The following is a 20,889-nucleotide window of genomic DNA, read 5'->3' on the forward strand; positions in this document are numbered from 1 at the left end:
TCATGGCTGATCATCCTTAATCAGTATCCTGTTCCTGCCTTTTATCTCCGTAACCCTTGATTCCACTATCCTTGAGAGCTCTATGCAACTCTTTCTTAAATGAATCCAGAGACTGGGCCTCCACTGCCCTCTGGGGCAGAGCATTCCACACAGCCACCACTCTCTGGGTGAAGAAGTTTCTCCTCATCTCTGTCCTAAATGGTCTACCCCGTATTTTTAAGCAGTGTCCTCTGTTTCGGCACTCACCCAGCAGCGGAAACATGTTTCCTGCCGCCAGAGTGTCCAATCCTTTGATGATCTGAAATGTCTCAATCAGATCCCCTCTCAGTCTTCTAAACTCGAGGGTACACACAAGCCCAGTCGCTCCAGTCTTTCAGTGTAAGGTAATCCCGCCAGTCCAGGAATTGACCTGGTGAACCTACGCTGCATTCCCTCAATAGCCAGAATCAAATCTGGAGAGCAGAACTGCACACAGTACTCCAGGTGTGGTCTCACCAGGGCCCTGTACAGCTGCAAAAGAACCTCTTTGCTTCTATACTCCATCCCTCTTGTTATGAAGGCCAGCATGCTATTAGCCTTCTTCACTACCTGCTGTACCTGCATGCTTACCTTCATTGAGTGGTGTACAGGAACCCCCAGATCTCTCTGTCCTGCCCCTTGACCTAAATTGATTCCATTTAGGTAGTAATCTGCCTTCCACCAAAGTGGGTAACCATTGATTTATCCACATTAAATTGCATCTGGCCACTCACCTAACTTGTCCAGGTCACCCTGTAATCTGCTAACATCCTGATGACATTTCACCCTGCCAGCCAGCTTAGTATCATCAGCAAATTTGCTAATGTTATGGCTAATAGCATCTTGTAGATGGTTAAGATATATGGTAAAAAGCTGCGGTGCCAGTAGTGATCCCTGCGGTACCCCCCTGGCCACTGCCTGCCATTGGGAAAGGGAGGCGTGGAGGAGTGCGGAAGGATGAGAGAATGCAGGCTGCAGCCTGATGAAGCAGGGGAGGGCTTGCAGTTGGCCTGCGTGGGGATGTGGGAGACTACAGGAGCCTGGTGGGCAAGGGCTGGCTGAAAGGCAGCTGGAGGGACGGAGGGAGGGAAGCACGCACAGAGGAGGAAGAGCAAAGAGAAAAGAGAAAAAAAAAACAAAGGGGATAAAGAGAAAGAGCAGCAAAGAAAATGTGGCTGGCCAGCACGCCTTGAAGTAGGGAGAAAAGGAAGGGCCGGTGCCTACGGCCATACTAGTCTGAAAACGCCCGATCTCGTCTGATCTCGGAAGCTAAGCAGACTCAGGCCTGGTTAGTACTTGGATGGGGACCCGCCTGGGAATACCAGGTGCAGTAGGCTTTTTCCGCCAGCAGGGGCTGCTCAAGTCACCCCTCTGCACTTGTGTTGTGCCACGCAATGGAGCGGCAGGTTATTTTTGCTGCTGCTGCTGCTGCTGCTGCTGCTGTGCCGGCCATCAGTCGCCTGCAGGCACCAGACAGGGAGGGGAGGAGAGCGGAGCGCTGCCGAAATCAGCGAGAAAGACGGAAAGAAAGGGATTGGGGCTGCACGCTGTCTGCGGGTGGCAGTCAGGAAAGGAGGACAATAGGTGCAGGAGTTGGCCATTCTGCCTTTCGAGCCTGCACCACCATTCAATATGATCATGGCTGATCATCCTTAATCAGTATCCTGTTCCTGCCTTATCTCCGTAACCCTTGATTCCACTATCCTTGAGAGCTCTATGCAACTCTTTCTTAAATGAATCCAGAGACTGGGCCTCCACTGCCCTCTGGGGCAGAGCATTCCACACAGCCACCACTCTCTGGGTGAAGAAGTTTCTCCTCATCTCTGTCCTAAATGGTCTACCCCGTATTTTTAAGCAGTGTCCTCTGTTTCGGCACTCACCCAGCAGCGGAAACATGTTTCCTGCCGCCAGAGTGTCCAATCCTTTGATGATCTGAAATGTCTCAATCAGATCCCCTCTCAGTCTTCTAAACTCGAGGGTACACACAAGCCCAGTCGCTCCAGTCTTTCAGTGTAAGGTAATCCCGCCAGTCCAGGAATTGACCTGGTGAACCTACGCTGCATTCCCTCAATAGCCAGAATCAAATCTGGAGAGCAGAACTGCACACAGTACTCCAGGTGTGGTCTCACCAGGGCCCTGTACAGCTGCAAAAGAACCTCTTTGCTTCTATACTCTCCATCCCTCTTGTTATGAAGGCCAGCATGCTATTAGCCTTCTTCACTACCTGCTGTACCTGCATGCTTACCTTCATTGAGTGGTGTACAGGAACCCCCAGATCTCTCTGTCCTGCCCCTTGACCTAAATTGATTCCATTTAGGTAGTAATCTGCCTTCCACCAAAGTGGGTAACCATTGATTTATCCACATTAAATTGCATCTGGCCACTCACCTAACTTGTCCAGGTCACCCTGTAATCTGCTAACATCCTGATGACATTTCACCCTGCCAGCCAGCTTAGTATCATCAGCAAATTTGCTAATGTTATGGCTAATAGCATCTTGTAGATGGTTAAGATATATGGTAAAAAGCTGCGGTGCCAGTAGTGATCCCTGCGGTACCCCCCTGGCCACTGCCTGCCATTGGGAAGGGAGGCGTGGAGGAGTGCGGAAGGATGAGAGAATGCAGGCTGCAGCCTGATGAAGCAGGGGGAGGGCTTGCAGTTGGCCTGCGTGGGGATGTGGGAGACTACAGGAGCCTGGTGGGCAAGGGCTGGCTGAAAGGCAGCTGGAGGGACGGAGGGAGGGAAGCACGCACAGAGGAGGAAGAGCAAAGAGAAAAGAGAAAAAAAAAACAAAGGGGATAAAGAGAAAGAGCAGCAAAGAAAATGTGGCTGGCCAGCACGCCTTGAAGTAGGGAGAAAAGGAAGGGGCCGGTGCCTACGGCCATACTAGTCTGAAAACGCCCGATCTCGTCTGATCTCGGAAGCTAAGCAGACTCAGGCCTGGTTAGTACTTGGATGGGAGACCGCCTGGGAATACCAGGTGCAGTAGGCTTTTTCCGCCAGCAGGGGCTGCTCAAGTCACCCCTCTGCACTTGTGTTGTGCCACGCAATGGAGCGGCAGGTTATTTTTGCTGCTGCTGCTGCTGCTGCTGCTGCTGTGCCGGCCATCAGTCGCCTGCAGGCACCAGACAGGGAGGGGAGGAGAGCGGAGCGCTGCCGAAATCAGCGAGAAAGACGGAAAGAAAGGGATTGGGGCTGCACGCTGTCTGCGGGTGGCAGTCAGGAAAGGAGGACAATAGGTGCAGGAGTTGGCCATTCTGCCTTTCGAGCCTGCACCACCATTCAATATGATCATGGCTGATCATCCTTAATCAGTATCCTGTTCCTGCCTTATCTCCGTAACCCTTGATTCCACTATCCTTGAGAGCTCTATGCAACTCTTTCTTAAATGAATCCAGAGACTGGGCCTCCACTGCCCTCTGGGGCAGAGCATTCCACACAGCCACCACTCTCTGGGTGAAGAAGTTTCTCCTCATCTCTGTCCTAAATGGTCTACCCCGTATTTTTAAGCAGTGTCCTCTGTTTCGGCACTCACCCAGCAGCGGAAACATGTTTCCTGCCGCCAGAGTGTCCAATCCTTTGATGATCTGAAATGTCTCAATCAGATCCCCTCTCAGTCTTCTAAACTCGAGGGTACACACAAGCCCAGTCGCTCCAGTCTTTCAGTGTAAGGTAATCCCGCCAGTCCAGGAATTGACCTGGTGAACCTACGCTGCATTCCCTCAATAGCCAGAATCAAATCTGGAGAGCAGAACTGCACACAGTACTCCAGGTGTGGTCTCACCAGGGCCCTGTACAGCTGCAAAAGAACCTCTTTGCTTCTATACTCCATCCCTCTTGTTATGAAGGCCAGCATGCTATTAGCCTTCTTCACTACCTGCTGTACCTGCATGCTTACCTTCATTGAGTGGTGTACAGGAACCCCCAGATCTCTCTGTCCTGCCCCTTGACCTAAATTGATTCCATTTAGGTAGTAATCTGCCTTCCACCAAAGTGGGTAACCATTGATTTATCCACATTAAATTGCATCTGGCCACTCACCTAACTTGTCCAGGTCACCCTGTAATCTGCTAACATCCTGATGACATTTCACCCTGCCAGCCAGCTTAGTATCATCAGCAAATTTGCTAATGTTATGGCTAATAGCATCTTGTAGATGGTTAAGATATATGGTAAAAAGCTGCGGTGCCAGTAGTGATCCCTGCGGTACCCCCCTGGCCACTGCCTGCCATTGGGAAAGGGAGGCGTGGAGGAGTGCGGAAGGATGAGAGAATGCAGGCTGCAGCCTGATGAAGCAGGGGAGGGCTTGCAGTTGGCCTGCGTGGGGATGTGGGAGACTACAGGAGCCTGGTGGGCAAGGGCTGGCTGAAAGGCAGCTGGAGGGACGGAGGGAGGGAAGCACGCACAGAGGAGGAAGAGCAAAGAGAAAAGAGAAAAAAAAAACAAAGGGGATAAAGAGAAAGAGCAGCAAAGAAAATGTGGCTGGCCAGCACGCCTTGAAGTAGGGAGAAAAGGAAGGGCCGGTGCCTACGGCCATACTAGTCTGAAAACGCCTGATCTCGGAAGCTAAGAAGCAGACTCAGGCCTGGTTAGTACTTGGATGGGAGACCGCCTGGGAATACCAGGTGCAGTAGGCTTTTTCCGCCAGCAGGGGCTGCTCAAGTCACCCCTCTGCACTTGTGTTGTGCCACGCAATGGAGCGGCAGGTTATTTTGCTGCTGCTGCTGCTGCTGCTGCTGCTGCTGGCCGGCCATCAGTCGCCTGCAGGCACCAGACAGGGAGGGGAGGAGAGCGGAGCGCTGCCGAAATCAGCGAGAAAGACGGAAAGAAAGGGATTGGGGCTGCACGCTGTCTGCGGGTGGCAGTCAGGAAAGGAGGACAATAGGTGCAGGAGTTGGCCATTCTGCCTTTCGAGCCTGCACCACCATTCAATATGATCATGGCTGATCATCCTTAATCAGTATCCTGTTCCTGCCTTATCTCCGTAACCCTTGATTCCACTATCCTTGAGAGCTCTATGCAACTCTTTCTTAAATGAATCCAGAGACTGGGCCTCCACTGCCCTCTGGGCAGAGCATTCCACACAGCCACCACTCTCTGGGTGAAGAAGTTTCTCCTCATCTCTGTCCTAAATGGTCTACCCCGTATTTTTAAGCAGTGTCCTCTGTTTCGGCACTCACCCAGCAGCGGAAACATGTTTCCTGCCGCCAGAGTGTCCAATCCTTTGATGATCTGAAATGTCTCAATCAGATCCCCTCTCAGTCTTCTAAACTCGAGGGTACACACAAGCCCAGTCGCTCCAGTCTTTCAGTGTAAGGTAATCCCGCCAGTCCAGGAATTGACCTGGTGAACCTACGCTGCATTCCCTCAATAGCCAGAATCAAATCTGGAGAGCAGAACTGCACACAGTACTCCAGGTGTGGTCTCACCAGGGCCCTGTACAGCTGCAAAAGAACCTCTTTGCTTCTATACTCCATCCCTCTTGTTATGAAGGCCAGCATGCTATTAGCCTTCTTCACTACCTGCTGTACCTGCATGCTTACCTTCATTGAGTGGTGTACAGGAACCCCCAGATCTCTCTGTCCTGCCCCTTGACCTAAATTGATTCCATTTAGGTAGTAATCTGCCTTCCACCAAAGTGGGTAACCATTGATTTATCCACATTAAATTGCATCTGGCCACTCACCTAACTTGTCCAGGTCACCCTGTAATCTGCTAACATCCTGATGACATTTCACCCTGCCAGCCAGCTTAGTATCATCAGCAAATTTGCTAATGTTATGGCTAATAGCATCTTGTAGATGGTTAAGATATATGGTAAAAAGCTGCGGTGCCAGTAGTGATCCCTGCGGTACCCCCCTGGCCACTGCCTGCCATTGGGAAAGGGAGGCGTGGAGGAGTGCGGAAGGATGAGAGAATGCAGGCTGCAGCCTGATGAAGCAGGGGGAGGGCTTGCAGTTGGCCTGCGTGGGGATGTGGGAGACTACAGGAGCCTGGTGGGCAAGGGCTGGCTGAAAGGCAGCTGGAGGGACGGAGGGAGGGAAGCACGCACAGAGGAGGAAGAGCAAAGAGAAAAGAGAAAAAAAAAACAAAGGGGATAAAGAGAAAGAGCAGCAAAGAAAATGTGGCTGGCCAGCACGCCTTGAAGTAGGGAGAAAAGGAAGGGGCCGGTGCCTACGGCCATACTAGTCTGAAAACGCCCGATCTCGTCTGATCTCGGAAGCTAAGCAGACTCAGGCCTGGTTAGTACTTGGATGGGAGACCGCCTGGGAATACCAGGTGCAGTAGGCTTTTTCCGCCAGCAGGGGCTGCTCAAGTCACCCCTCTGCACTTGTGTTGTGCCACGCAATGGAGCGGCAGGTTATTTTTGCTGCTGCTGCTGCTGCTGCTGCTGCTGTGCCGGCCATCAGTCGCCTGCAGGCACCAGACAGGGAGGGGAGGAGAGCGGAGCGCTGCCGAAATCAGCGAGAAAGACGGAAAGAAAGGGATTGGGGCTGCACGCTGTCTGCGGGTGGCAGTCAGGAAAGGAGGACAATAGGTGCAGGAGTTGGCCATTCTGCCTTTCGAGCCTGCACCACCATTCAATATGATCATGGCTGATCATCCTTAATCAGTATCCTGTTCCTGCCTTATCTCCGTAACCCTTGATTCCACTATCCTTGAGAGCTCTATGCAACTCTTTCTTAAATGAATCCAGAGACTGGGCCTCCACTGCCCTCTGGGGCAGAGCATTCCACACAGCCACCACTCTCTGGGTGAAGAAGTTTCTCCTCATCTCTGTCCTAAATGGTCTACCCCGTATTTTTAAGCAGTGTCCTCTGTTTCGGCACTCACCCAGCAGCGGAAACATGTTTCCTGCCGCCAGAGTGTCCAATCCTTTGATGATCTGAAATGTCTCAATCAGATCCCCTCTCAGTCTTCTAAACTCGAGGGTACACACAAGCCCAGTCGCTCCAGTCTTTCAGTGTAAGGTAATCCCGCCAGTCCAGGAATTGACCTGGTGAACCTACGCTGCATTCCCTCAATAGCCAGAATCAAATCTGGAGAGCAGAACTGCACACAGTACTCCAGGTGTGGTCTCACCAGGGCCCTGTACAGCTGCAAAAGAACCTCTTTGCTTCTATACTCCATCCCTCTTGTTATGAAGGCCAGCATGCTATTAGCCTTCTTCACTACCTGCTGTACCTGCATGCTTACCTTCATTGAGTGGTGTACAGGAACCCCCAGATCTCTCTGTCCTGCCCCTTGACCTAAATTGATTCCATTTAGGTAGTAATCTGCCTTCCACCAAAGTGGGTAACCATTGATTTATCCACATTAAATTGCATCTGGCCACTCACCTAACTTGTCCAGGTCACCCTGTAATCTGCTAACATCCTGATGACATTTCACCCTGCCAGCCAGCTTAGTATCATCAGCAAATTTGCTAATGTTATGGCTAATAGCATCTTGTAGATGGTTAAGATATATGGTAAAAAGCTGCGGTGCCAGTAGTGATCCCTGCGGTACCCCCCTGGCCACTGCCTGCCATTGGGAAAGGGAGGCGTGGAGGAGTGCGGAAGGATGAGAGAATGCAGGCTGCAGCCTGATGAAGCAGGGGGAGGGCTTGCAGTTGGCCTGCGTGGGGATGTGGGAGACTACAGGAGCCTGGTGGGCAAGGGCTGGCTGAAAGGCAGCTGGAGGGACGGAGGGAGGGAAGCACGCACAGAGGAGGAAGAGCAAAGAGAAAAGAGAAAAAAAAAACAAAGGGGATAAAGAGAAAGAGCAGCAAAGAAAATGTGGCTGGCCAGCACGCCTTGAAGTAGGGAGAAAAGGAAGGGGCCGGTGCCTACGGCCATACTAGTCTGAAAACGCCTGATCTCGGAAGCTAAGCAGACTCAGGCCTGGTTAGTACTTGGATGGGAGACCGCCTGGGAATACCAGGTGCAGTAGGCTTTTTCCGCCAGCAGGGGCTGCTCAAGTCACCCCTCTGCACTTGTGTTGTGCCACGCAATGGAGCGGCAGGTTATTTTTGCTGCTGCTGCTGCTGCTGCTGCTGCTGTGCCGGCCATCAGTCGCCTGCAGGCACCAGACAGGGAGGGGAGGAGAGCGGAGCGCTGCCGAAATCAGCGAGAAAGACGGAAAGAAAGGGATTGGGGCTGCACGCTGTCTGCGGGTGGCAGTCAGGAAAGGAGGACAATAGGTGCAGGAGTTGGCCATTCTGCCTTTCGAGCCTGCACCACCATTCAATATGATCATGGCTGATCATCCTTAATCAGTATCCTGTTCCTGCCTTATCTCCGTAACCCTTGATTCCACTATCCTTGAGAGCTCTATGCAACTCTTTCTTAAATGAATCCAGAGACTGGGCCTCCACTGCCCTCTGGGGCAGAGCATTCCACACAGCCACCACTCTCTGGGTGAAGAAGTTTCTCCTCATCTCTGTCCTAAATGGTCTACCCCGTATTTTTAAGCAGTGTCCTCTGTTTCGGCACTCACCCAGCAGCGGAAACATGTTTCCTGCCGCCAGAGTGTCCAATCCTTTGATGATCTGAAATGTCTCAATCAGATCCCCTCTCAGTCTTCTAAACTCGAGGGTACACACAAGCCCAGTCGCTCCAGTCTTTCAGTGTAAGGTAATCCCGCCAGTCCAGGAATTGACCTGGTGAACCTACGCTGCATTCCCTCAATAGCCAGAATCAAATCTGGAGAGCAGAACTGCACACAGTACTCCAGGTGTGGTCTCACCAGGGCCCTGTACAGCTGCAAAAGAACCTCTTTGCTTCTATACTCCATCCCTCTTGTTATGAAGGCCAGCATGCTATTAGCCTTCTTCACTACCTGCTGTACCTGCATGCTTACCTTCATTGAGTGGTGTACAGGAACCCCCAGATCTCTCTGTCCTGCCCCTTGACCTAAATTGATTCCATTTAGGTAGTAATCTGCCTTCCACCAAAGTGGGTAACCATTGATTTATCCACATTAAATTGCATCTGGCCACTCACCTAACTTGTCCAGGTCACCCTGTAATCTGCTAACATCCTGATGACATTTCACCCTGCCAGCCAGCTTAGTATCATCAGCAAATTTGCTAATGTTATGGCTAATAGCATCTTGTAGATGGTTAAGATATATGGTAAAAAGCTGCGGTGCCAGTAGTGATCCCTGCGGTACCCCCCTGGCCACTGCCTGCCATTGGGAAAGGGAGGCGTGGAGGAGTGCGGAAGGATGAGAGAATGCAGGCTGCAGCCTGATGAAGCAGGGGAGGGCTTGCAGTTGGCCTGCGTGGGGATGTGGGAGACTACAGGAGCCTGGTGGGCAAGGGCTGGCTGAAAGGCAGCTGGAGGGACGGAGGGAGGGAAGCACGCACAGAGGAGGAAGAGCAAAGAGAAAAGAGAAAAAAAAAACAAAGGGGATAAAGAGAAAGAGCAGCAAAGAAAATGTGGCTGGCCAGCACGCCTTGAAGTAGGGAGAAAAGGAAGGGGCCGGTGCCTACGGCCATACTAGTCTGAAAACGCCCGATCTCGTCTGATCTCGGAAGCTAAGCAGACTCAGGCCTGGTTAGTACTTGGATGGGAGACCGCCTGGGAATACCAGGTGCAGTAGGCTTTTTCCGCCAGCAGGGGCTGCTCAAGTCACCCCTCTGCACTTGTGTTGTGCCACGCAATGGAGCGGCAGGTTATTTTTGCTGCTGCTGCTGCTGCTGTGCCGGCCATCAGTCGCCTGCAGGCACCAGACAGGGAGGGGAGGAGAGCGGAGCGCTGCCGAAATCAGCGAGAAAGACGGAAAGAAAGGGATTGGGGCTGCACGCTGTCTGCGGGTGGCAGTCAGGAAAGGAGGACAATAGGTGCAGGAGTTGGCCATTCTGCCTTTCGAGCCTGCACCACCATTCAATATGATCATGGCTGATCATCCTTAATCAGTATCCTGTTCCTGCCTTATCTCCGTAACCCTTGATTCCACTATCCTTGAGAGCTCTATGCAACTCTTTCTTAAATGAATCCAGAGACTGGGCCTCCACTGCCCTCTGGGGCAGAGCATTCCACACAGCCACCACTCTCTGGGTGAAGAAGTTTCTCCTCATCTCTGTCCTAAATGGTCTACCCCGTATTTTTAAGCAGTGTCCTCTGTTTCGGCACTCACCCAGCAGCGGAAACATGTTTCCTGCCGCCAGAGTGTCCAATCCTTTGATGATCTGAAATGTCTCAATCAGATCCCCTCTCAGTCTTCTAAACTCGAGGTTACACACAAGCCCAGTCGCTCCAGTCTTTCAGTGTAAGGTAATCCCGCCAGTCCAGGAATTGACCTGGTGAACCTACGCTGCATTCCCTCAATAGCCAGAATCAAATCTGGAGAGCAGAACTGCACACAGTACTCCAGGTGTGGTCTCACCAGGGCCCTGTACAGCTGCAAAAGAACCTCTTTGCTTCTATACTCCATCCCTCTTGTTATGAAGGCCAGCATGCTATTAGCCTTCTTCACTACCTGCTGTACCTGCATGCTTACCTTCATTGAGTGGTGTACAGGAACCCCCAGATCTCTCTGTCCTGCCCCTTGACCTAAATTGATTCCATTTAGGTAGTAATCTGCCTTCCACCAAAGTGGGTAACCATTGATTTATCCACATTAAATTGCATCTGGCCACTCACCTAACTTGTCCAGGTCACCCTGTAATCTGCTAACATCCTGATGACATTTCACCCTGCCAGCCAGCTTAGTATCATCAGCAAATTTGCTAATGTTATGGCTAATAGCATCTTGTAGATGGTTAAGATATATGGTAAAAAGCTGCGGTGCCAGTAGTGATCCCTGCGGTACCCCCCTGGCCACTGCCTGCCATTGGGAAAGGGAGGCGTGGAGGAGTGCGGAAGGATGAGAGAATGCAGGCTGCAGCCTGATGAAGCAGGGGGAGGGCTTGCAGTTGGCCTGCGTGGGGATGTGGGAGACTACAGGAGCCTGGTGGGCAAGGGCTGGCTGAAAGGCAGCTGGAGGGACGGAGGGAGGGAAGCACGCACAGAGGAGGAAGAGCAAAGAGAAAAGAGAGAAAAAAAACAAAGGGATAAAGAGAAAGAGCAGCAAAGAAAATGTGGCTGGCCAGCACGCCTTGAAGTAGGGAGAAAAGGAAGGGGCCGGTGCCTACGGCCATACTAGTCTGAAAACGCCCGATCTCGTCTGATCTCGGAAGCTAAGCAGACTCAGGCCTGGTTAGTACTTGGATGGGAGACCGCCTGGGAATACCAGGTGCAGTAGGCTTTTTCCGCCAGCAGGGGCTGCTCAAGTCACCCCTCTGCACTTGTGTTGTGCCACGCAATGGAGCGGCAGGTTATTTTTGCTGCTGCTGCTGCTGCTGTGCCGGCCATCAGTCGCCTGCAGGCACCAGACAGGGAGGGGAGGAGAGCGGAGCGCTGCCGAAATCAGCGAGAAAGACGGAAAGAAAGGGATTGGGCTGCACGCTGTCTGCGGGTGGCAGTCAGGAAAGGAGGACAATAGTTGCAGGAGTTGGCCATTCTGCCTTTCGAGCCTGCACCACCATTCAATATGATCATGGCTGATCATCCTTAATCAGTATCCTGTTCCTGCCTTATCTCCGTAACCCTTGATTCCACTATCCTTGAGAGCTCTATGCAACTCTTTCTTAAATGAATCCAGAGACTGGGCCTCCACTGCCCTCTGGGGCAGAGCATTCCACACAGCCACCACTCTCTGGGTGAAGAAGTTTCTCCTCATCTCTGTCCTAAATGGTCTACCCCGTATTTTTAAGCAGTGTCCTCTGTTTCGGCACTCACCCAGCAGCGGAAACATGTTTCCTGCCGCCAGAGTGTCCAATCCTTTGATGATCTGAAATGTCTCAATCAGATCCCCTCTCAGTCTTCTAAACTCGAGGGTACACACAAGCCCAGTCGCTCCAGTCTTTCAGTGTAAGGTAATCCCGCCAGTCCAGGAATTGACCTGGTGAACCTACGCTGCATTCCCTCAATAGCCAGAATCAAATCTGGAGAGCAGAACTGCACACAGTACTCCAGGTGTGGTCTCACCAGGGCCCTGTACAGCTGCAAAAGAACCTCTTTGCTTCTATACTCCATCCCTCTTGTTATGAAGGCCAGCATGCTATTAGCCTTCTTCACTACCTGCTGTACCTGCATGCTTACCTTCATTGAGTGGTGTACAGGAACCCCCAGATCTCTCTGTCCTGCCCTTGACCTAAATTGATTCCATTTAGGTAGTAATCTGCCTTGCACCAAAGTGGGTAACCATTGATTTATCCACATTAAATTGCATCTGGCCACTCACCTAACTTGTCCAGGTCACCCTGTAATCTGCTAACATCCTGATGACATTTCACCCTGCCAGCCAGCTTAGTATCATCAGCAAATTTGCTAATGTTATGGCTAATAGCATCTTGTAGATGGTTAAGATATATGGTAAAAAGCTGCGGTGCCAGTAGTGATCCCTGCGGTACCCCCTGGCCACTGCCTGCCATTGGGAAAGGGAGGCGTGGAGGAGTGCGGAAGGATGAGAGAATGCAGGCTGCAGCCTTATGAAGCAGGGGGAGGGCTTGCAGTTGGCCTGCGTGGGGATGTGGGAGACTACAGGAGCCTGGTGGGCAAGGGCTGGCTGAAAGGCAGCTGGAGGGACGGAGGGAGGGAAGCACGCACAGAGGAGGAAGAGCAAAGAGAAGAGAAAAAAAAAAACAAAGGGGATAAAGAGAAAGAGCAGCAAAGAAAATGTGGCTGGCCAGCACGCCTTGAAGTAGGGAGAAAAGGAAGGGGCCGGTGCCTACGGCCATACTAGTCTGAAAACGCCCGATCTCGTCTGATCTCGGAAGCTAAGCAGACTCAGGCCTGGTTAGTACTTGGATGGGAGACCGCCTGGGAATACCAGGTGCAGTAGGCTTTTTCGCCAGCAGGGGCTGCTCAAGTCACCCCTCTGCACTTGTGTTGTGCCACGCAATGGAGCGGCAGGTTATTTTTGCTGCTGCTGCTGCTGCTGCTGCTGCTGTGCGGCCATCAGTCGCCTGCAGGCACCAGACAGGGAGGGGAGGAGAGCGGAGCGCTGCCGAAATCAGCGAGAAAGACGGAAAGAAAGGGATTGGGGCTGCACGCTGTCTGGGGTGGCAGTCAGGAAAGGAGGACAATAGGTGCAGGAGTTGGCCATTCTGCCTTTCGAGCCTGCACCACCATTCAATATGATCATGGCTGATCATCCTTAATCAGTATCCTGTTCCTGCCTTATCTCCGTAACCCTTGATTCCACTATCCTTGAGAGCTCTATGCAACTCTTTCTTAAATGAATCCAGAGACTGGGCCTCCACTGCCCTCTGGGGCAGAGCATTCCACACAGCCACCACTCTCTGGGTGAAGAAGTTTCTCCTCATCTCTGTCCTAAATGGTCTACCCGTATTTTTAAGCAGTGTCCTCTGTTTCGGCACTCACCCAGCAGCGGAAACATGTTTCCTGCCGCCAGAGTGTCCAATCCTTTGATGATCTGAAATGTCTCAATCAGATCCCCTCTCAGTCTTCTAAACTCGAGGGTACACACAAGCCCAGTCGCTCCAGTCTTTCAGTGTAAGGTAATCCCGCCAGTCCAGGAATTGACCTGGTGAACCTACGCTGCATTCCCTCAATAGCCAGAATCAAATCTGGAGAGCAGAACTGCACACAGTACTCCAGGTGTGGTCTCACCAGGGCCCTGTACAGCTGCAAAAGAACCTCTTTGCTTCTATACTCCATCCCTCTTGTTATGAAGGCCAGCATGCTATTAGCCTTCTTCACTACCTGCTGTACCTGCATGCTTACCTTCATTGAGTGGTGTACAGGAACCCCAGATCTCTCTGTCCTGCCCCTTGACCTAAATTGATTCCATTTAGGTAGTAATCTGCCTTGCACCAAAGTGGGTAACCATTGATTTATCCACATTAAATTGCATCTGGCCACTCACCTAACTTGTCCAGGTCACCCTGTAATCTGCTAACATCCTGATGACATTTCCCTGCCAGCCAGCTTAGTATCATCAGCAAATTTGCTAATGTTATGGCTAATAGCATCTTGTAGATGGTTAAGATATATGGTAAAAAGCTGCGGTGCCAGTAGTGATCCCTGCGGTACCCCCTGGCCACTGCCTGCCATTGGGAAAGGGAGGCGTGGAGGAGTGCGGAAGGATGAGAGAATGCAGGCTGCAGCCTTATGAAGCAGGGGGAGGGCTTGCAGTTGGCCTGCGTGGGGATGTGGGAGACTACAGGAGCCTGGTGGGCAAGGGCTGGCTGAAAGGCAGCTGGAGGGACGGAGGGAGGGAAGCACGCACAGAGGAGGAAGAGCAAAGAGAAAAGAGAAAAAAAAAACAAAGGGGATAAAGAGAAAGAGCAGCAAAGAAAATGTGGCTGGCCAGCACGCCTTGAAGTAGGGAGAAAAGGAAGGGGCCGGTGCCTACGGCCATACTAGTCTGAAAACGCCCGATCTCGTCTGATCTCGGAAGCTAAGCAGACTCAGGCCTGGTTAGTACTTGGATGGGAGACCGCCTGGGAATACCAGGTGCAGTAGGCTTTTTCCGCCAGCAGGGGCTGCTCAAGTCACCCCTCTGCACTTGTGTTGTGCCACGCAATGGAGCGGCAGGTTATTTTTGCTGCTGCTGCTGCTGCTGCTGCTGTGCCGGCCATCAGTCGCCTGCAGGCACCAGACAGGGAGGGGAGGAGAGCGGAGCGCTGCCGAAATCAGCGAGAAAGACGGAAAGAAAGGGATTGGGGCTGCACGCTGTCTGCGGGTGGCAGTCAGGAAAGGAGGACAATAGGTGCAGGAGTTGGCCATTCTGCCTTTCGAGCCTGCACCACCATTCAATATGATCATGGCTGATCATCCTTAATCAGTATCCTGTTCCTGCCTTATCTCCGTAACCCTTGATTCCACTATCCTTGAGAGCTCTATGCAACTCTTTCTTAAATGAATCCAGAGACTGGGCCTCCACTGCCCTCTGGGGCAGAGCATTCCACACAGCCACCACTCTCTGGGTGAAGAAGTTTCTCCTCATCTCTGTCCTAAATGGTCTACCCGTATTTTTAAGCAGTGTCCTCTGTTTCGGCACTCACCAGCAGCGGAAACATGTTTCCTGCCGCCAGAGTGTCCAATCCTTTGATGATCTGAAATGTCTCAATCAGATCCCTCTCAGTCTTCTAAACTCGAGGGTACACACAAGCCCAGTCGCTCCAGTCTTTCAGTGTAAGGTAATCCCGCCAGTCCAGGAATTGACCTGGTGAACCTACGCTGCATTCCCTCAATAGCCAGAATCAAATCTGGAGAGCAGAACTGCACACAGTACTCCAGGTGTGGTCTCACCAGGGCCCTGTACAGCTGCAAAAGAACCTCTTTGCTTCTATACTCCATCCCTCTTGTTATGAAGGCCAGCATGCTATTAGCCTTCTTCACTACCTGCTGTACCTGCATGCTTACCTTCATTGAGTGGTGTACAGGAACCCCCAGATCTCTCTGTCCTGCCCCTTGACCTAAATTGATTCCATTTAGGTAGTAATCTGCCTTGCACCAAAGTGGGTAACCATTGATTTATCCACATTAAATTGCATCTGGCCACTCACCTAACTTGTCCAGGTCACCCTGTAATCTGCTAACATCCTGATGACATTTCACCCTGCCAGCCAGCTTAGTATCATCAGCAAATTTGCTAATGTTATGGCTAATAGCATCTTGTAGATGGTTAAGATATATGGTAAAAAGCTGCGGTGCCAGTAGTGATCCCTGCGGTACCCCCTGGCCACTGCCTGCCATTGGGAAAGGGAGGCGTGGAGGAGTGCGGAAGGATGAGAGAATGCAGGCTGCAGCCTGATGAAGCAGGGGAGGGCTTGCAGTTGGCCTGCGTGGGATGTGGGAGACTACAGGAGCCTGGTGGGCAAGGGCTGGCTGAAAGGCAGCTGGAGGGACGGAGGGAGGGAAGCACGCACAGAGAGGAAGAGAAAAGAGAAAAGAAAGAAAGAGAAAGAGAAAAAAAAAAAAAGGGGATAAAGAGAAAGAGCAGCAAAAGAAAATGTGGCTGGCCAGCACGCCTTGAAGTAGGGAGAAAAGGAAGGGGCCGGTGCCTACGGCCATACTAGTCTGAAAACGCCCGATCTGTCTGATCTCGGAAGCTAAGCAGACTCAGGCCTGGTTAGTACTTGGATGGGAGACCGCCTGGGAATACCAGGTGCAGTAGGCTTTTTCCGCCAGCAGGGCTGCTCAAGTCACCCCTCTGCACTTGTGTTGTGCCACGCAATGGAGCGGCAGGTTATTTTTGCTGCTGCTGCTGCTGCTGCTGCTGCTGTGCCGGCCATCAGTCGCCTGCAGGCACCAGACAGGGAGGGGAGGAGAGCGGAGCGCTGCCGAAATCAGCGAGAAAGACGGAAAGAAAGGGATTGGGGCTGCACGCTGTCTGGGGTGGCAGTCAGGAAAGGAGGACAATAGGTGCAGGAGTTGGCCATTCTGCCTTTCGAGCCTGCACCACCATTCAATATGATCATGGCTGATCATCCTTAATCAGTATCCTGTTCCTGCCTTATCTCCGTAACCCTTGATTCCACTATCCTTGAGAGCTCTATGCAACTCTTTCTTAAATGAATCCAGAGACTGGGCCTCCACTGCCCTCTGGGGCAGAGCATTCCACACAGCCACCACTCTCTGGGTGAAGAAGTTTCTCCTCATCTCTGTCCTAAATGGTCTACCCGTATTTTTAAGCAGTGTCCTCTGTTTCGGCACTCACCCAGCAGCGGAAACATGTTTCCTGCCGCCAGAGTGTCCAATCCTTTGATGATCTGAAATGTCTCAATCAGATCCCCTCTCAGTCTTCTAAACTCGAGGGTACACACAAGCCCAGTCGCTCCAGTCTTTCAGTGTAAGGTAATCCCGCCAGTCCAGGAATTGACCTGGTGAACCTACGCTGCATTCCCTCAATAGCCAGAATCAAATCTGGAGAGCAGAACTGCACACAGTACTCCAGGTGTGGTCTCACCAGGGCCCTGTACAGCTGCAAAAGAACCTCTTTGCTTCTATACTCCATCCCTCTTGTTATGAAGGCCAGCATGCTATTAGCCTTCTTCACTACCTGCTGTACCTGCATGCTTACCTTCTTTGAGTGGTGTACAGGAACCCCCAGATCTCTCTGTCCTGCCCTTGACCTAAATTGATTCCATTTAGGTAGTAATCTGCCTTGCACCAAAGTGGGTAACCATTGATTTATCCACATTAAATTGCATCTGGCCACTCACCTAACTTGTCCAGGTCACCCTGTAATCTGCTAACATCCTGATGACATTTCACCCTGCCAGCCAGCTTAGTATCATCAGCAAATTTGCTAATGTTATGGCTAATAGCATCTTGTAGATGGTTAAGATATATGGTAAAAAGCTGCGGTGCCAGTAGTGATCCCTGCGGTACCCCCCTGGCCACTGCCTGCCATTGGAAAGGGAGGCGTGGAGGAGTGCGGAAGGATGAGAGAATGCAGGCTGCAGCCTTATGAAGCAGGGGGAGGGCTTGCAGTTGGCCTGCGTGGGGATGTGGGAGACTACAGGAGCCTGGTGGGCAAGGGCTGGCTGAAAGGCAGCTGGAGGGACGGAGGGAGGGAAGCACGCACAGAGGAGGAAGAGCAAAGAGAAAAGAGAAAAAAAAAACAAAGGGGATAAAGAGAAAGAGCAGCAAAGAAAATGTGGCTGGCCAGCACGCCTTGAAGTAGGGAGAAAAGGAAGGGGCCGTGCCTACGGCCATACTAGTCTGAAAACGCCCGATCTCGTCTGATCTCGGAAGCTAAGCAGACTCAGGCCTGGTTAGTACTTGGATGGGAGACCGCCTGGGAATACCAGGTGCAGTAGGGCTTTTTCCGCCAGCAGGGGCTGCTCAAGTCACCCCTCTGCACTTGTGTTGTGCCACGCAATGGAGCGGCAGGTTATTTTTGCTGCTGCTGCTGCTGTGCTGTGCCGGCCATCAGTCGCCTGCAGGCACCAGACAGGGAGGGGAGGAGAGCGGAGCGCTGCCGAAATCAGCGAGAAAGACGGAAAGAAAGGGATTGGGGCTGCACGCTGTCTGAGGGTGGCAGTCAGGAAAGGAGGACAATAGGTGCAGGAGTTGGCCATTCTGCCTTTCGAGCCTGCACCACCATTCAATATGATCATGGCTGATCATCCTTAATCAGTATCCTGTTCCTGCCTTATCTCCGTAACCTTGATTCCACTATCCTTGAGAGCTCTATGCAACTCTTTCTTAAATGAATCCAGAGACTGGGCCTCCACTGCCCTCTGGGGCAGAGCATTCCACACAGCCACCACTCTCTGGGTGAAGAAGTTTCTCCTCATCTCTGTCCTAAATGGTCTACCCCGTATTTTTAAGCAGTGTCCTCTGTTTCGGCACTCACCCAGCAGCGGAAACATGTTTCCTGCCGCCAGAGTGTCCAATCCTTTGATGATCTGAAATGTCTCAATCAGATCCCCTCTCAGTCTTCTAAACTCGAGGGTACACACAAGCCAGTCGCTCCAGTCTTTCAGTGTAAGGTAATCCCGCCAGTCCAGGAATTGACCTGGTGAACCTACGCTGCATTCCCTCAATAGCCAGAATCAAATCTGGAGAGCAGAACTGCACACAGTACTCCAGGTGTGGTCTCACCAGGGCCCTGTACAGCTGCAAAAGAACCTCTTTGCTTCTATACTCCATCCCTCTTGTTATGAAGGCCAGCATGCTATTAGCCTTCTTCACTACCTGCTGTACCTGCATGCTTACCTTCATTGAGTGGTGTACAGGAACCCCCAGATCTCTCTGTCCTGCCCCTTGACCTAAATTGATTCCATTTAGGTAGTAATCTGCCTTGCACCAAAGTGGGTAACCATTGATTTATCCACATTAAATTGCATCTGGCCACTCACCTAACTTGTCCAGGTCACCCTGTAATCTGCTAACATCCTGATGACATTTCACCCTGCCAGCCAGCTTAGTATCATCAGCAAATTTGCTAATGTTATGGCTAATAGCATCTTGTAGATGGTTAAGATATATGGTAAAAAGCTGCGGTGCCAGTAGTGATCCCTGCGGTACCCCCTGGCCACTGCCTGCCATTGGGAAAGGGAGGCGTGGAGGAGTGCGGAAGGATGAGATAATGCAGGCTGCAGCCTTATGAAGCAGGGGGGAGGGCTTGCAGTGGCCTGCGTGGGGATGTGGGAGACTACAGGAGCCTGGTGGGCAAGGGCTGGCTGAAAGGCAGCTGGAGGGACGGAGGGAGGAAGCACGCACAGAGGAGGAAGAGCAAAGAGAAAAGAGAAAAAAAAAACAAAGGGGATAAAGAGAAAGAGCAGCAAAGAAAATGTGGCTGGCCAGCACGCCTTGAAGTAGGGAGAAAAGGAAGGGGCCAGTGCCTACGGCCATACTAGTCTGAAAACGCCCGATCTCGTCTGATCTCGGAAGCTAAGCAGACTCAGGCCTGGTTAGTACTTGGATGGGAGACCGCCTGGGAATACCAGGTGCAGTAGGCTTTTTCCGCCAGCAGGGGCTGCTCAAGTCACCCTCTGCACTTGTGTTGTGCCACGCAATGGAGCGGCAGGTTATTTTTGCTGCTGCTGCTGCTGCTGCTGTGCCGGCCATCAGTCGCCTGCAGGCACCAGACAGGGGGGGGAGGAGAGCGGAGCGCTGCCGAAATCAGCGAGAAAGACGGAAAGAAAGGGATTGGGGCTGCACGCTGTCTGAGGGTGGCAGTCAGGAAAGGAGGACAATAGGTGCAGGAGTTGGCCATTCTGCCTTTCGAGCCTGCACCACCATTCAATATGATCATGGCTGATCATCCTTAATCAGTATCCTGTTCCTGCCTTATCTCCGTAACCCTTGATTCCACTATCCTTGAGAGCTCTATGCAACTCTTTCTTAAATGAATCCAGAGACTGGGCCTCCACTGCCCTCTGGGGCAGAGCATTCCACACAGCCACCACTCTCTGGGTGAAGAAGTTTCTCCTCATCTCTGTCCTAAATGGTCTACCCCGTATTTTTAAGCAGTGTCCTCTGTTTCGGCACTCACCCAGCAGCGAAACATGTTTCCTGCCGCCAGAGTGTCCAATCCTTTGATGATCTGAAATGTCTCAATCAGATCCCCTCTCAGTCTTCTAAACTCGAGGGTACACACAAGCCAGTCGCTCCAGTCTTTCAGTGTAAGGTAATCCCGCCAGTCCAGGAATTGACCTGGTGAACCTACGCTGCATTCCCTCAATAGCCAGAATCAAATCTGGAGAGCAGAACTGCACACAGTACTCCAGGTGTGGTCTCACCAGGGCCCTGTACAGCTGCAAAAGAACCTCTTTGCTTCTATACTCCATCCCTCTTGTTATGAAGGCCAGCATGCTATTAGCCTTCTTCACTACCTGCTGTACCTGCATGCTTACCTTCATTGAGTGGTGTACAGGAACCCCCAGATCTCTCTGTCCTGCCCCTTGACCTAAATTGATTCCATTTAGGTAGTAATCTGCCTTGCACCAAAGTGGGTAACCATTGATTTATCCACATTAAATTGCATCTGGCCACTCACCTAACTTGTCCAGGTCACCCTGTAATCTGCTAACATCCTGATGACATTTCACCCTGCCAGCCAGCTTAGTATCATCAGCAAATTTGCTAATGTTATGGCTAATAGCATCTTGTAGATGGTTAAGATATATGGTAAAAAGCTGCGGTGCCAGTAGTGATCCCTGCGGTACCCCCTGGCCACTGCCTGCCATTGGGAAAGGGAGGCGTGGAGGAGTGCGGAAGGATGAGAGAATGCAGGCTGCAGCCTTATGAAGCAGGGGGAGGGCTTGCAGTTGGCCTGCGTGGGGATGTGGGAGACTACAGGAGCCTGGTGGGCAAGGGCTGGCTGAAAGGCAGCTGGAGGGACGGAGGGAGGGAAGCACGC

The 20,889-nt window shown here is 51.9% G+C and overlaps 10 non-coding genes and 2 pseudogenes across 10 annotated transcripts; all 12 read left to right on the forward strand.

Moving 5' to 3' along the window:
• Nucleotides 1-1,236: 1,236 nt before the first annotated feature.
• Nucleotides 1,237-1,355, forward strand: LOC132810538 (5S ribosomal RNA). Its single transcript, XR_009642909.1, has one exon. It is a non-coding gene; the product is annotated as a 5S ribosomal RNA (ribosomal RNA).
• Nucleotides 1,356-2,891: 1,536 nt separating this feature from the next.
• LOC132810525 (5S ribosomal RNA) lies at nt 2,892-3,010 on the forward strand. The gene has a single exon (XR_009642896.1). It is a non-coding gene; the product is annotated as a 5S ribosomal RNA (ribosomal RNA).
• A 1,533-nt stretch (nt 3,011-4,543) lies between these two features.
• LOC132810502 (5S ribosomal RNA) lies at nt 4,544-4,655 on the forward strand (annotated as a pseudogene).
• Nucleotides 4,656-6,190: 1,535 nt separating this feature from the next.
• On the forward strand, nt 6,191-6,309 carry LOC132810526 (5S ribosomal RNA). The gene has a single exon (XR_009642897.1). It is a non-coding gene; the product is annotated as a 5S ribosomal RNA (ribosomal RNA).
• Nucleotides 6,310-7,844: 1,535 nt separating this feature from the next.
• LOC132810554 (5S ribosomal RNA) lies at nt 7,845-7,953 on the forward strand (annotated as a pseudogene).
• A 1,534-nt stretch (nt 7,954-9,487) lies between these two features.
• On the forward strand, nt 9,488-9,606 carry LOC132810527 (5S ribosomal RNA). The gene has a single exon (XR_009642898.1). It is a non-coding gene; the product is annotated as a 5S ribosomal RNA (ribosomal RNA).
• A 1,525-nt stretch (nt 9,607-11,131) lies between these two features.
• LOC132810529 (5S ribosomal RNA) lies at nt 11,132-11,250 on the forward strand. The gene has a single exon (XR_009642900.1). It is a non-coding gene; the product is annotated as a 5S ribosomal RNA (ribosomal RNA).
• Nucleotides 11,251-12,772: 1,522 nt separating this feature from the next.
• Nucleotides 12,773-12,891, forward strand: LOC132810530 (5S ribosomal RNA). The gene has a single exon (XR_009642901.1). It is a non-coding gene; the product is annotated as a 5S ribosomal RNA (ribosomal RNA).
• Nucleotides 12,892-14,418: 1,527 nt separating this feature from the next.
• Nucleotides 14,419-14,537, forward strand: LOC132810531 (5S ribosomal RNA). The gene has a single exon (XR_009642902.1). It is a non-coding gene; the product is annotated as a 5S ribosomal RNA (ribosomal RNA).
• Nucleotides 14,538-16,076: 1,539 nt separating this feature from the next.
• LOC132810545 (5S ribosomal RNA) lies at nt 16,077-16,194 on the forward strand. The gene has a single exon (XR_009642916.1). It is a non-coding gene; the product is annotated as a 5S ribosomal RNA (ribosomal RNA).
• Nucleotides 16,195-17,723: 1,529 nt separating this feature from the next.
• On the forward strand, nt 17,724-17,842 carry LOC132810537 (5S ribosomal RNA). Its single transcript, XR_009642908.1, has one exon. It is a non-coding gene; the product is annotated as a 5S ribosomal RNA (ribosomal RNA).
• A 1,525-nt stretch (nt 17,843-19,367) lies between these two features.
• LOC132810532 (5S ribosomal RNA) lies at nt 19,368-19,486 on the forward strand. The gene has a single exon (XR_009642903.1). It is a non-coding gene; the product is annotated as a 5S ribosomal RNA (ribosomal RNA).
• Nucleotides 19,487-20,889: the final 1,403 nt, after the last annotated feature.

Source organism: Hemiscyllium ocellatum, unplaced genomic scaffold (assembly GCF_020745735.1).
Source record: "Hemiscyllium ocellatum isolate sHemOce1 unplaced genomic scaffold, sHemOce1.pat.X.cur. scaffold_1764_pat_ctg1, whole genome shotgun sequence".
NCBI classification, from domain to species: Eukaryota; Metazoa; Chordata; class Chondrichthyes; order Orectolobiformes; family Hemiscylliidae; genus Hemiscyllium; species Hemiscyllium ocellatum.